This window comes from Anomalospiza imberbis, chromosome 2 (assembly GCF_031753505.1).
Source record: "Anomalospiza imberbis isolate Cuckoo-Finch-1a 21T00152 chromosome 2, ASM3175350v1, whole genome shotgun sequence".
NCBI classification, from domain to species: domain Eukaryota; kingdom Metazoa; phylum Chordata; class Aves; order Passeriformes; family Viduidae; genus Anomalospiza; species Anomalospiza imberbis.
Genome location: NC_089682.1, coordinates 13,761,509 through 13,775,224, shown reverse-complemented (window position 1 = coordinate 13,775,224; position 13,716 = coordinate 13,761,509).

The following is a 13,716-nucleotide window of genomic DNA, read 5'->3' as shown; positions in this document are numbered from 1 at the left end:
GAAACCACTTTTGTTTAGCTACTCTGAACCACATGCCTCAGGATAAAACATAATGTAATAAACTTACTGTAGGGTGCTAATACGTTATTTAGATTTCACTTCTTCATTTGTACTAATATACCTAGCTTTAGCTGTTTTATATACTAATTAGCAAGTTGTGCTACTTAACATATTTTGGTACAAAGTACTGCATGTTTTCTAAGCTTGGTTTTGGTTTTATTCAGTATCTTCAAGGGCTTTCTAAAGGTAAATACGATTTCACTCATCAAACTGGAATTTGATGAAACGGCTTGCATTTTGTTCCTGATTTTGCACTATATTGTGTTCCCTTACTCTGTCTACATTCCTGTACTCAGTTTTTCCATTTGTAAAGTACTACCTCACATGGTGTTGAGAGTAAATACATTAATTTTTGAATAGTGCTTTTCCATTTTAAAAGCAGGAATCAGCTATAGTTCTCTCTTGATTCTCCAGGTACTTGACCAATCTACACTCTTAAATGTGTCTGTTTCAAGGATTGCCTCTTCCATGCTTTGGCAACTCCTTTCTGTAACTGTGAATTCTAAGAACTTGTATAAACCTAAGCCTTACCTAGTCTGGTGGCAGGAGGGTGATTATACAAGAGATGGAAGCTAGAGCATAGTGCTTGGATGGCAAGTGCTCCAGGGTGAAATTAGTGCAGAGTCCTTTCTCAGTGCACTGCACCTGTGGGTCTAATGAAACACATGTGGAAAAGCTTCTGAGAAACTGGTTAAGCACACACAGACATTTTTTTAGACATTCAGATATTTTGGAGATTGTGTGTCTCTTGATGTGCAATTTAAAGAACACCAGTGCCATAATCTTGCTGAAGTTGTGCATCAACCTGCTTTCCCCGTGGCTTTTCCAGGCAGGGTGAGGCTCTCACAAGGATCACCTCTTTCTACACTGTGCTGTATATCCTGTCACACCAGGACGAGGGCCTGGAGGCAGATCACATACTGAGTTCTTTCTCTGACACCAAAATGTTAGATTTCCTCTAATGGAAAGCTTTGACTGCTGACATGAGTGATAAGTAATGGGATTTTGAGACTGCTGAGTACATGGAACATGTCTCTGCAGCACTGGGGAGACAAGTGTGAACAGTGTAAGTGCAAATACATTGTCTGCTGATGGGTGTACCACCCCGTCCTCAGTGACTGAACTGTGATGCTGAGAATGACAAGGGAAAGCGGTATCATGTACAGCTAAGGAAGTTGAAAGTTATTTTGATTTTCTTGGCCGGAATCAAAAGACAGATACCTTGTAAGCTTTCTCACTTTATCAAGGATTTACTTCAGAGTGATTTTAATTTTTTAGGTCATATTTAGCTACCAGAGGTGTGCATTTGCATTTCTAATGGGTCGAGTACACAAATGTAGATATCTTATGCAGTGGTACAAAGTTGAAGTGTGTCAGTAATTATTTCTGAGACTTCACTGTGTATTTGGGAAATGCCATTTCAGCCAAACACCAGATTTTGTTCTGAAAGGGTGAAGAAAATCTTTCAGTTAACACCTTTATTGATTTGGTCCTAGTATGCACGAAATCCAGGAAAAAATTAAAATTTTATTTTTATTGCATTCGTTTTGTAGCACTTTGAAAAGTGCTACCTTCTAGCTCACTGCTGCAGAAAGGGTTCCTGCTGTTTTTTCCATGCTGAGTCATGTGGATGAGCCTCCAGACCGCCCGCAGGAAAGGATTAAACTTCTGTCCCCGCCCCCTTTCCCATCAGTGCTTCTGCCGGGGTAAAGTCCCAGCTCCGCCGCCCCTGCCGTTCTGGGTCAGGTCTCGCTGCCAGGCTGGGGCTAAACATTTATGAAGTGTCAAACGCCTGCCCTCCCTCCACCACCACCCCAAAGCACCGACTGCCGGCCCCAGCTCCCGCCCCCTCCTGGCCGTGGCACGGCCCGGGGACATCCGCAACGTCCTGTTGCCTTTACTGACAGCACCAGACCCTGTGAGCACCGCTCCTTATTCATCAGTTCTTCCACTGCCACAATTCTCCTGGCACCACTGGCTTAATGGCTGACGTTCACTTACCATGGTGCTAAAATTACTAATGTGCTCTGGCTTCGTGTTGCTGCTTTTGTTTCTGTAAAGCTCCATCTGTACGTGCTCATTGAATGTTCCATTCATCTCTGGTCCACCCCAGTGGTGTAGTAAAAGTGCAAGTTTCATACTTTTTCAGACTAAAAACCCAGCTGGAATAACCAATTTTACAGAAATTTTGGTTTATGGTGAATAACATAGAAGCTGTAACAATGAAAAACCGTATAAGTGATACAAGTATGTAAATAAATTCTCCTTTCTTACCCTGAAAGGATTAAAAAACAAACAAGTCTCCTAACATGGGCACTATATGTGCAACAAAGAAAGAACAAATTAGCAAGAGGATTTTGTTACCAAGGAACAGATATCCTGTTTAAGGAATTACCTCAAATATTTAAATAAATACATATTCTTCAATGCCTTTTATAAAACAAGGCACTAGAACACTGTGCCCAAACACAGATGAAAACTGTTGAAATATTGTAGTTGAAGTAATGTTAATATACATGATACTTACTTGTGTTGAGCAATGCTTCATTAAGAATTTGCACGCTATACATTTATAAAACACAAATATTTCTGTTCAAACAGTTTCTTTCTAAAGCCTAGCATAGTTTTTTGAATATTTCAGTAGAGTTGGGGGAAAAAAAAAATCAAGATTCACTTAATTAAGTCTCATGTTACACAGTCCTAAGGATTCAAATTAATCAGGCCAGCAGCTCTCTCTCTTTGCCTCTGTGTGGGCATTTGTAAAGAAATTAAACATACTAGACTGGATTCATTATGTTCTTTAGAAAACCCCTTCCCCTGCCAAACATTACACTTTTCTATATTTAGTTATTTTCGCTTGATGTTCAATGAAGACCTGAAAAATGTTTTCTCCTGCAAATACACCTTAAGGTTCTCTGAACTCATTTCTCATCCAGGTTTTGCTTAATCATCTATTTGATTAGGTAATCTATTATGTATCTCAAAATACTTCATTTGCAACATCATCCTAACTACCACACAACAGAGTTAGTCTCAGCTTTTGCAAGTTTTCATTAAAGCAGCTTTTTTTAACCTTGGTGACTAGCACTGGGCATACAGAAATAGAATAATTTTTTGTACTTTTTCTTGGCTACAGCCAAAATGCTGTTGATAACAAAGTTTAGCAACAATTATTTATTTCTTTAAATTGTCTCCCATTTATTGCATTGACAATAACTGTATACAACTTAATCCTTTAAAAATCTAACATGGAGTCAATACTTCACACCAGAAAGAGGCAGGGGGTATAATTAGTCCTTCCACAGATATCACAAGCATTCACATACCCTCCATATGGTTTTGGCTCCTTGCCTCCTGCCTCGTTGTCTGTTAGCACGCATTAAACACGCCAAGCCAGCAAACACTGGTACAGCCCTGTGAACCGTGCACTTGTGTGCTTCAGGCACACAAATTGTCCTGTCAACACTGCTGGGACCCTTGTGCACTTGAAGGTGAGCTTGTGCTGTGTTTTCGAAACTGGGATCTTAAATTACTTCAATGTTTCTGAAAGCTTCATTCCTTCTTTAAATTCATTGCTACTTCACACTGTTGCTGTTCTACCAACCTGTGTGTTCATGCTGGGAATTTATTTTTGCAGTTAAAACCTGACATTTTGTCTTTGAAAGCATTTTGAGCCTTATGGGAAGGTGTCTGTTTTGACACATAACATCAGAGGAAAGGAGACTCTTGGTACGTTCCAGAGCAACCTGGTCACTTTATGGACTGGTGAAAGCTCTCCAGGTGGAAGCTCCCATCCATTCAAGGGGAGTACAGTTAATGTAGCTACAGAAGAGCTTTGCTGGAAAGAGACCAAATAACACAGGCTTGAACTGACAAACACTAAAAATCAGTGTTGTCCTACTAAAGTCTCCCCAAAAAGAAGGTTGGTCCCTCAGTGTAATGGTTTGGTTTGTAATGTCCTGCTCTCTTGTTAAACGATTTACTAGAGAAACAGGGAGGGGCTGTTGTTATTTCAAAACACAACGCTTATATAGTCACCGAAGCAGATAACTCTCAGGGCCGTCTACAACTCCACCAGTGAGGAAAGGAACTCTTAACACTTCGAATCTTCTCTACCCTTTCTTTTTCACGATCCATCAGTGCTGACTTCTAACACTGTATCAGGTTGAACATTTGCCAGTCCTTTTACCTTTGTTACATGTACTCACCAACTCTAAGCCTCTTTGATTCATGGGCAAATAAGGTAAATGAAATGTGAGCTTTCAGAATTATGGAGGAAATAATGGATTTTTTTATGTCTGCCCCCTCCCCGCCCCTGCAACCAATGAGAGTTCAAACTAAGAGCTGTTATTACAAATTGTAGAATAAATAATTAACCGTCCTACCTAATTAAAAATACCTTTAAGCTTGCACAGCATATAATCAGGAAGCACTAGAAATAAAATTGCCTGTGAAAGCCTTCCTTCAACAACTAAGTACAGCTAAGGATTAAGAAGCCTACTGAATATTTGTAAACCAAGACATGTCAGAGATTTTAATGCTGGATGCAAGGGACTCCTGCTCAACACAAGGACCACCTTGCTGTTTAAATGTAAGATCTGTTTTCAAGTTTTTTTATATAGCTTTTCAATTTAAAAAATCAAAAATATTATTCTCTTACATTTTTTGCTTTTCTTTCCTTTTATCTTTTCTTTCATTTTATTCCTTCTTCTTTTTCTCTCATTTTCTTCCTTTCCTTATCTTTCTTCTTTCCTTTTTTCTTACCCTTCCTTTTTTCTCTGCTTTTTCTTTCCTTTTCTTCTTTTCTTTTTCTCTTTCCTCTTCTTTTTCTTTTCTCTACAAGGGCAAATAATCTGCATTTTGATCTGAGGCAGCTGACAAAACTGTGTCTGGAGTCTTCACCAAAAAATTCATTTTGAGGCCAACACCCCTTAGGGAAAATTTCAGACTTGTGAAAGCTGGCAAAGTTTTACGAGCAACTGAAAACCTGTACAATGCAAAATGTCAGCTTCAAAGTAAGTGACATTACACTGCACATTGCTGGTATTTTTAAGTAGAGAGGTTATCTGAGATACAGGCAGCTGTGGAGATACTGGCCTTACATTTTCACTGATTTAAACCTATTAGGTCAGTTCCAACCTACTGACCTTGTATAACTGAAAGAGAAAAGACATAGACTGAAAATCTGGACCCTCTTCTGATCTTACTCTAAACTATCCTGTGCAGCACAGCACAGACAGACCAAACACAAGAGCCTTGCATTCCTCTTCTGGGTCCCAAAACCACGGGATTTTTTACACTGGACACGGTTCTCTAAGATACATATTAATATTGGAATGAAAAGCATGTCTGTCAGTCGTCAGCCTGGTATATCTGAACACATTTTTTAAATACTCTTTTTTATAAGTAGGAACCATTAGAAAGTTTAAGATCAAATACAGTTTTCAGACACCAAGCAACAAATAAGATTCTCTGATCATATTTCACTGTTCAGTTTGTATATTTCCCACTCCTTTTCTATCCAATATTCCAGCCTTATCATGAAGAAATTTCTCCAAATGAACACTGCCATACTTGTTTCACAGATATTCCTCCAATACCTTATTTTTCAGGGTTACACAGACCCCAGCAATGTCTATGCTGAGGCTTGGTAAAATTATGTCTTATAATGCCATAAAAACCTTTGAAAGATATTTTGCTTTATTTAATGAGCATTTTAATGTCAATTTCTTCAAAATAATTTTGTGTACTAACACACAATTGTAAAAGTCAATCTTTGTTTCATTACTTCATTTGTTGCAACTGCTTTTTCATCAAAGAAAGTATTTCTTACAGCTTCAGTCATCTTTCTTTGCCCTCAAGCCTCTGGCTCCCAAGCATTGTGGCTGCCTGTATGCACAGGCAGTTCAGTGCACATCCCAGCTCTGGTTGTCTAAATTCACCCTAGAATTGGAGACAAGTGCATATGGCACTTTCGTCCCCAAGCATCATGGGCTGAAGTGAGCTGGTGGCTTTGTCTGCATGTGTAGTGTTGGCTGTAACGTGCCTGTCTCAGTGGCCAGCCATTTGTTCCGACAGACATCAGGCCAGATGCTACCCAAAACACAGGCACTGTGACAGCCTGGGCCCCTTTCCAAGCCTTGCTCCCCAGAAACTATATGAAGCTTCCTGCCAAACACCAAGCCAGTTCTTTCTTCAGCTCTCTCAGGGAGCACCCTGAACACCAGCAATTGGCAAAGTGCAGATGGATGGGTCAAAGCCCCTTCACAGGCTCCCAGGGGACGGTGATGAGCAGCACACCAAGCTGCAGCAGTCTCAAGCTCTGTGGTGAGGATATTGCTTGGTGGGAGCAGGTCTTGCAGCAAACCCAGGACTGGCAGCTGCTGAAGCCAGGGGACACGACAGGTGACTGTCCTGGAGTTGTGTGTCTTCAATGAGGCAGATAACTAACAGAGAAGGCTGGGGAACAGGGAAGCCTCTACTCGTGAGAAGCTTGCCACCAATAATGACGAACAACCTGGTGTAGTGAAAGATTCCCTGCCTGTGGAAGGGGGCTGCATCTAGATGATCTTTCAGAGCGCTTCCAACCCAAACCATTATGTGATTCTGTGAACTATGCCTTTGGAGAGGAATGCAAAGTTATTAAGCACTTGCCACTCGGTGCCTATGGATCACATACACTGACTGAGATCTGGGCAGTTTTATTGTCTTGGGATCTCCTCCCCACCAGAAAGACTAATTACATAGGCCTCTCATTCCCCTGTCCAGCATGAATGCCAAGCCCTGACTCCTCATGACATCACAGCTTAGAGCACTTCATCTTCTTTTGGTCTGACTGTGCCTCTCCTATGCTATGATTTTGCTTAATTCCATGACGTTGGTTCCTTGGCCATAACATGGTGCAATGCTTCACACCATGGATAAAAGACCCTGTGAATTCCAGATAACTTGGCCTGTCTTCACTTTTCTGTAGGGAATTTCAAGGGGTTCTGCTTCATCCACTGAGATTTTGTGCATGGCCACCTGCTTCTGTCACAGCTGACAGCAATAACCAGAGCTCCTTTGGGAGGTTCCAGAAAATCTTTTCTCACCATGATTTTTGTCCCAGGTGAGAGGAGTTACGGAACCTTGTTTTCAGAGCCATTTTAGGCACAGAGGCTGTGATTCAGTAATTCCTGCCGTATTTCCTTCTGTGGGTCACAGCCCATTCTTCACTGGTCTTGCATGGAAACTCTTGAGACCATCTAGCCTGGGACATTTTTTGTGAAGGACCAAATAGTTGCTAAGAGATAATGAAGGACCAGGGATGGCAATATGTGCTGGTGGTGGCCATAGAAAGACCCCTTCCCAAACCAGCAGCAAAACCAACCAGGAACAGGATGTCAGTCAGCCATTAAAGGCTTGGCAATATCTGCAGTATCAATTCTGTAATGACTGAGAATGAAAAAGAGAGGGGACAAACAGGCATTGCTGTCTGAGAGCAAGCACCTCAGCATGTACACTAGAGGACTCTACAGAACTCAGTGTATTCACAGGTTCGTATTGGATAATTATAGTAATTTAACTTACAAACACAAATTAATGTCTGGACAATTCTTCAGAAATTCTAAACAGCGCTATGAAGACTACAAAATGGACAAGAAATTCTATTGTCTATTAAGAATAATTAGGCCTGAGCATGTTTTGACAGCAAAAAAATTACTTGAAGCTATTCTTAGATAGAAAGTATCAGTCTACTAATAAACAGGACTCCAAAAAACTATATTCTTCTAGATACCTCTACCTGCTTCCACTTGTGAAAAGGCAGGGGAAGATTGTAAAAGATAGCCTAATATCTATTTCTTTATAGCATAAGCCATTAAATTCCACTCACTCCTTTGTGAACCAAAGGACTTGGGCAGAAATGCCAGGAAGTGCCATCCAATCTGGAGGTAAAGACATCGAGGGGAGGAAGACCCATCCCATCCATTGTTTTGCTTATGGTTGATCACCATTTATCACTTAGGAAGCCAAGTCTTTTTTTTTTTTTGTTCAACTACATCTTGTTCAAACTACAGCTGTCCATGTCTCTCTTTAGACTGAAATTAATTCCTATTACCAGGAAAGGACTATATAATTCATGTCTACTTTTTTTTTGTTCTTATTGGTATTAAACAGCTAAAGGCTTTTTAAGCCTCCAAATTCTTTTATAATTCTTTGTGGCCTCTCCAGTTTTTGGTCTATTTAAAAAACATGACCCAGCAGATACAAACTCACCTTATTTCGACTACCTACTCCACTGTGAGCATCCCCAAACAGCACCAGCCCTTTTTGTCCCACATGTATATGAGGCTGTTTTTGAGGTGTCTTGTGATTGAGTTCCTTTAATCTTTTCTGAAGTTTCTGTTTTCCAGGATTCAGAAATATCCTCTAGGTACATGATTTGCATTCATTAATCCTAGACACTTAGTTTTGCACTTGGACAGATTATGACATAACTTATTTAAGTGGTTCCATTTCCAAAGTAATCCAGTCTGTGTGATGTTTCTGCATTATTGTCTTTTCCTGATCATCTCTATCTACTTACTCCAGCAACTTCGTCACAACCGCAAATAAAAACAGGAATGACTCTATGATGACTTCTAGACCACGATGGAAGTTTCGGGCCATAACTAAGGTTCCACCTCTTTGAATAATCCAATTGCTAGGTTCTTTCTGCAATGTTATGTTTTTCTTCACAACTGTCAGTCCATCAGCTTTTAAGCCATATAACAAATGATACTGAAAGTAAGGGAGGCAGTGTGTGTAGTATGAAGCACCTTACCCAAGTCTGCTGTATCTACACAATTATGTTGTGCTGAAGCTTCTCACCTACTCAACTAATGAAGTTTGGTGTCTCTGCCAAGATCATTTTTCCCTAAGCCACACTTACTGGTGCTAGTTACATTTCTACCCTTTTATTCCTTATGAAAGAAATCCCATGTTTTCTTTTCCATTATTTTAAAAGAACTGACTTTAACATGACAGCCAGCTTATTACCCAACTCAGACAAACGGGCACTGGCTGATATCACCCTTCCTGAAGTGGCTCAAGACTTTTGAGATTTATTGTTAAAAATGAACCAGCTACCTCCTCTGCTGACAAAGGCAGGCAGGAGTGCATTTTAAAGCACATAACTGCACATTTCCCTATACTTTTACTTCTCACTAGGCATTTCCTACTGATTAGTGACCAGAAACACTTTATGAGGTCTTACAGACTTTTGGACTGACAGCTTCTCCTTTGTTGCACTCAATTTTAAGTCTCTGAGGTTATCTGGACCTGCAGATTAAACTATCAATAGAAAGACTGCTTATCCCTCATTCTTTCTTCATTTTGGGACTTATTTTTACAAGGATTCCTTTTCAGTGTAACTGTCCTGAATACACTATGCATGAAAGTCAGCAGCTAATACAGTCATGAAGTAGACTTTTATAACACTGCTAGGAGCAATCTTGTTAATCCTCCTTACTCCTTCCTTTTTAGTCTAATGACTGCAGGTAAATATTGGTGCATTTGCAATATTATTCACAATCAAAAGAGAATATTATGGAACATTAGATCCTTGGGTAAATTGGCAGTATTTCCTTTTTATAGACAAGTTTCAAATAGAAGCTAAATCAGAAAAATTATTCCAGAATTTCCATGAGAATATATTGACACAGGACTATTCTGGGAGAAATTAGAACAATTCCCCTTCCCTTTCTTTCCTACCCAACCTCCATCACTGTGGTTGCATAGGAAAAACATGAAAAGATAACTTCAGCAGGCTCATGTTTACTGTACAGTGACGTAGCCAGCTCACAATGAACCCTCATCGCCAGCTGAGGGGTTTGTCAAGGTCAAAAAATGGTTACTGAAACATGATCAGGTAACTGCATGGTAAAATAACTCTATTTCATCTCTTTCACAGATGAAGAAGCAAACACTTCTACTTAAAGATCTTTAAAACAGTCACCAGAAAGCTGACAAAACTCAAGTTACTCTCCTATAACCTGGGCCTTGGCAATAGAGGAGCTACAGCTTGAGAAATCTGGGAGCGTTACTCAGCACAATGGTGTTTGCTACACATGGTGCCAGTACCTGGAAAAGGATCTAATTAAAAGCTAAAAAGGAAGGAACTGTGACTGAAAAGGGCTCATTACAAATGTTTATAATTTATTGACAAGTAAATTATCAGCAAGATGGATAAAAACATCAGCCATACCCACTTGGAGCTGTAACCCATTTTTCATGACTCAACAGATGATTTAACTCCTTTTATGATTACCAAGCTGGAACCCGATCACAACATTGTAAGAGCCATTGTGATAAATAAATGTCCAAGTATGAAATCAGCAGCAGGTATCTCCAGAACTAACTCAATGACTGCTACATTCAAGCATGACTTTAAGAGGACACTCAGCAAAAGCCACTGACTTCATTTGCTTTTGTGAGGAAAAAGATATAGCACAGTACCTACTCGTGAGTGACACCAAAATAAACTCTAGGGAAAAATACAAAGGAACAGTAGATCACAAGTTAAATTAGAGTTGGACTGCAAGGGCTCTATTCACTGTATTGACAACAACTGAGCTATAAAATTTTATATACTAGCTGTATTCTCTCTCTGGTGTACCAAACCTGACACAACCTAACCACTAGTGAAGGTCAGAAATGTTATTGCTTACAATGTAGTTTTACCCTTTGCCTACTGAATTCCAGAAAGTGCAAGTTACAAAAACATTTCTGCAGGTAAGTTAACCTATGCTGTTCCAAAGTGGAGCCAGCACACCTATGGTACCTGCAGTTTCCAAGTGTGCTCTGCCCTCGGATACCTCTGCTGGCTGTGGGAGCAGTAAGGGCTGTGAGTATCAGCTGCAAACACGGCTTCCTTCCTGGCAGCTGCACCCATGGGAGTTACCCTGTTTCTGATCACACCAGGGTGTCTGTGGCCTATTGGAAACCAGAGTGATAGAGAAAACATTGAGGTAATGGCTCCATCAAGACCAAAATTACACAAAAGATTCAAAATATGCTGGCATCTTGCTCCCAAGTGGTGAAGAACAAGGGGGTAAATGTGAAACAGTTACATACACACAGGATGAATGGCCAGTCAGTCAAGAAGTTAGCAAGTAAGTTTGCAAAGAAGATTGCAAAACATCCAGTCATTTGCCTTTTAATGGCATTACAGTTTTCTGAAGCTCTTCCCCTGCAATAACACAACAACTGGCTATGCTGAATCTTTGAGGGCAATGTGCCCTGCATTCTGGATTTCCATTGCCTATGTGAACAAAAAATTGAATAAAACGTCCTAGGGACCAAAGACCTTAGAGCATATTGTGCTGTTCACTGGAATTCTCTACTTTTTTTTTTTTTTTTTACATTTGTTGGAAAACTGGCTTAGAAATCACAGAATTGTTCAAGCTGGAAGGTTTCTGCAGATCACCTTCCCCAGCCCTCCTGCTCAGAGCAGTGCCACCTACAGCAGGTTGCTTAAGGCTGTGTCCAGCTGGGTTTTGAGTATCTCCAAATCCAGAGGCTTCACAATCTCTATGGGAAACATGCTCCACTATTTCAAAGAAATTCATGGTGTTAAATTCAAACATAAGGACAAAGAAATAAATCCAATTTTTACTTATCTATACTAGAGTTACCTTGCTGTTGATTATGAACTAACTATCATCTTTCTCTGTTCTTTCCCTTAGCCTCTTCCATCCTGGCAAAAATATTTACTTAAAACTATTTTACATTAATATCACATGTATGGTAAAGCTCAGAAGGCCTTGTGAAGGTCAGTATTTTAGGACTCCTTCCTGCAACCCATGTCTGGGCTGAGTCTACAAAAGTTTTACTATAACTTTAATGGAATTAAATAAATTTCTGGAACAATAATATTATTGTTTCCCTTCTGTTCTCAGTATCACTGTGTGTTGGGTTTATGCAGGTAGGTCTTGGTAGCAGGGGTGCTACAGGAGTGGCTCCTGTGAGAAGCTGCTGGAAGCTTCCTCCATGTCCAGCAGAGCCAAGGCCAGCCAGCTCCAGGATGGACTCACTGCTGGCCAAGGCTGAGCCCATCAGGAACGGTGGGAACACCTCTGTGATAGCATATTTGAGAGGGGAAAAAAAACCCTATTTTGTGCAGGTGTAATTGCAGGCAGAGAAAAGCAGGGTGAGAACATGTGAGAGGAACAACTCGGACACCAAGGTCAGTGGAGAAGGAGGGGTAGGAGGTGCTCCAGGTGCCAAAGCCAAGGCTCCCCTGCAGCCCATGGAGGACACCCAAGCTGGAGCAAGTGGATGCCTGAGAGGAGGCTGTGTTCCTGTACGGAAACAGGCTCTTGGCAGGGACCTGCAGACCCATGGCATGAGGAGCCCATGCTGGAGCAGGCTTCCTGGTAGGATTTGGGACCCTTTGGAGGGCCCACACTGGAGTAGGCTGTGCCTGAAGGACTGCACCCCACGTGCAGTGTAACCCACCTTGCAGCATTTTGTGCAGAACTGTTACCTGTGGGATGAACTCATGCTGGAGAAATAAATCAAGAACTCTCTCCTGCAGGAAGGACCCCACGCTGGAGAAGGTGAAGGATGCCTCATCCTGAGCAGTGGGAGGAAAAGTCTGTGATGAATTAATCATAACCCCCATTCCCATCTCCCTGCACTGCTGGGGGAAAAGGAGGTAGAGCTTGGGAAGAAGAAAGAAGTGGGGGGAATATGGTTATTAAGATTTATTTTACTTCTCATCATCCTACTCTGATTTTGCTGGTAATGAATTAATATCCCCATTTCAAGTCTGTTTGCCATTAGGTATTTCTTGAGTGATCTCCCCTGGTCCTTATCTCAACTCATAAACCTTTGTTATATTTTCTCTTCCCTGTCCAGCTGAGAAGGCAAAAAACAGATCAGCTCTGGTGGGAGCCTGGCATCCAGCCAGGGTCAACCCACTACACACGGTTAAAGTTTGCAGGATGCATGTTTATCAAATGCTGTACTGAAATAAACTCCAAGCACCACCCAACTTATATTTTGTGCCTGTGTGTTAAGATAGAAAAGACTAGTGCATAAAATTAACGTGGAGTCAAAGCTGAACCAGAGGCTAATTGGCAAAATAAACACATTTGCTGTTCTCAGCCAGATAAGTCACATTTGCATCATTTGATAAGTGCAACAGCCAATTTCCTTCCAGTTTCCTTAAACGTTAAAAACGCCTCCTGAAGAAATCTCCTTGGGGCCTGGCCCCACAATGATGCAACCAATTTGATGGTACCTCCTCATATCCCTGAGGTTACCCACTTAATTTCTAAGGCCTCGAAAACTTTAGGGTGCATTTTTCATGGATCAAAAGCAACTTTTTCCTTAAAAAAATAAATTCTTATTAACTTTTATGACAAAGGTGAGAAAACAACTCTAGTCAGGCCTTAGGTTTCAATGCCAAATTATTTCCAATTTTTCGTAGTCCCCAAAATGCTAACCGCTCCCCCCTCCCGCCCCAGTACTGCTGTTACGTGAGTGCCAGTGGTCCCCGCGGAGCGCCGTCCGTGTTCTCCGTGGGGACCCGCGGTCCGGCAGCGCACCCCGCTGCTTTCCGCTGTCCCTGTTGTTCCCAGCAATTCCCGCCGGCAGCCGCGCCCCGCGCCGGGGTGACCCGAGGCCGCCCAA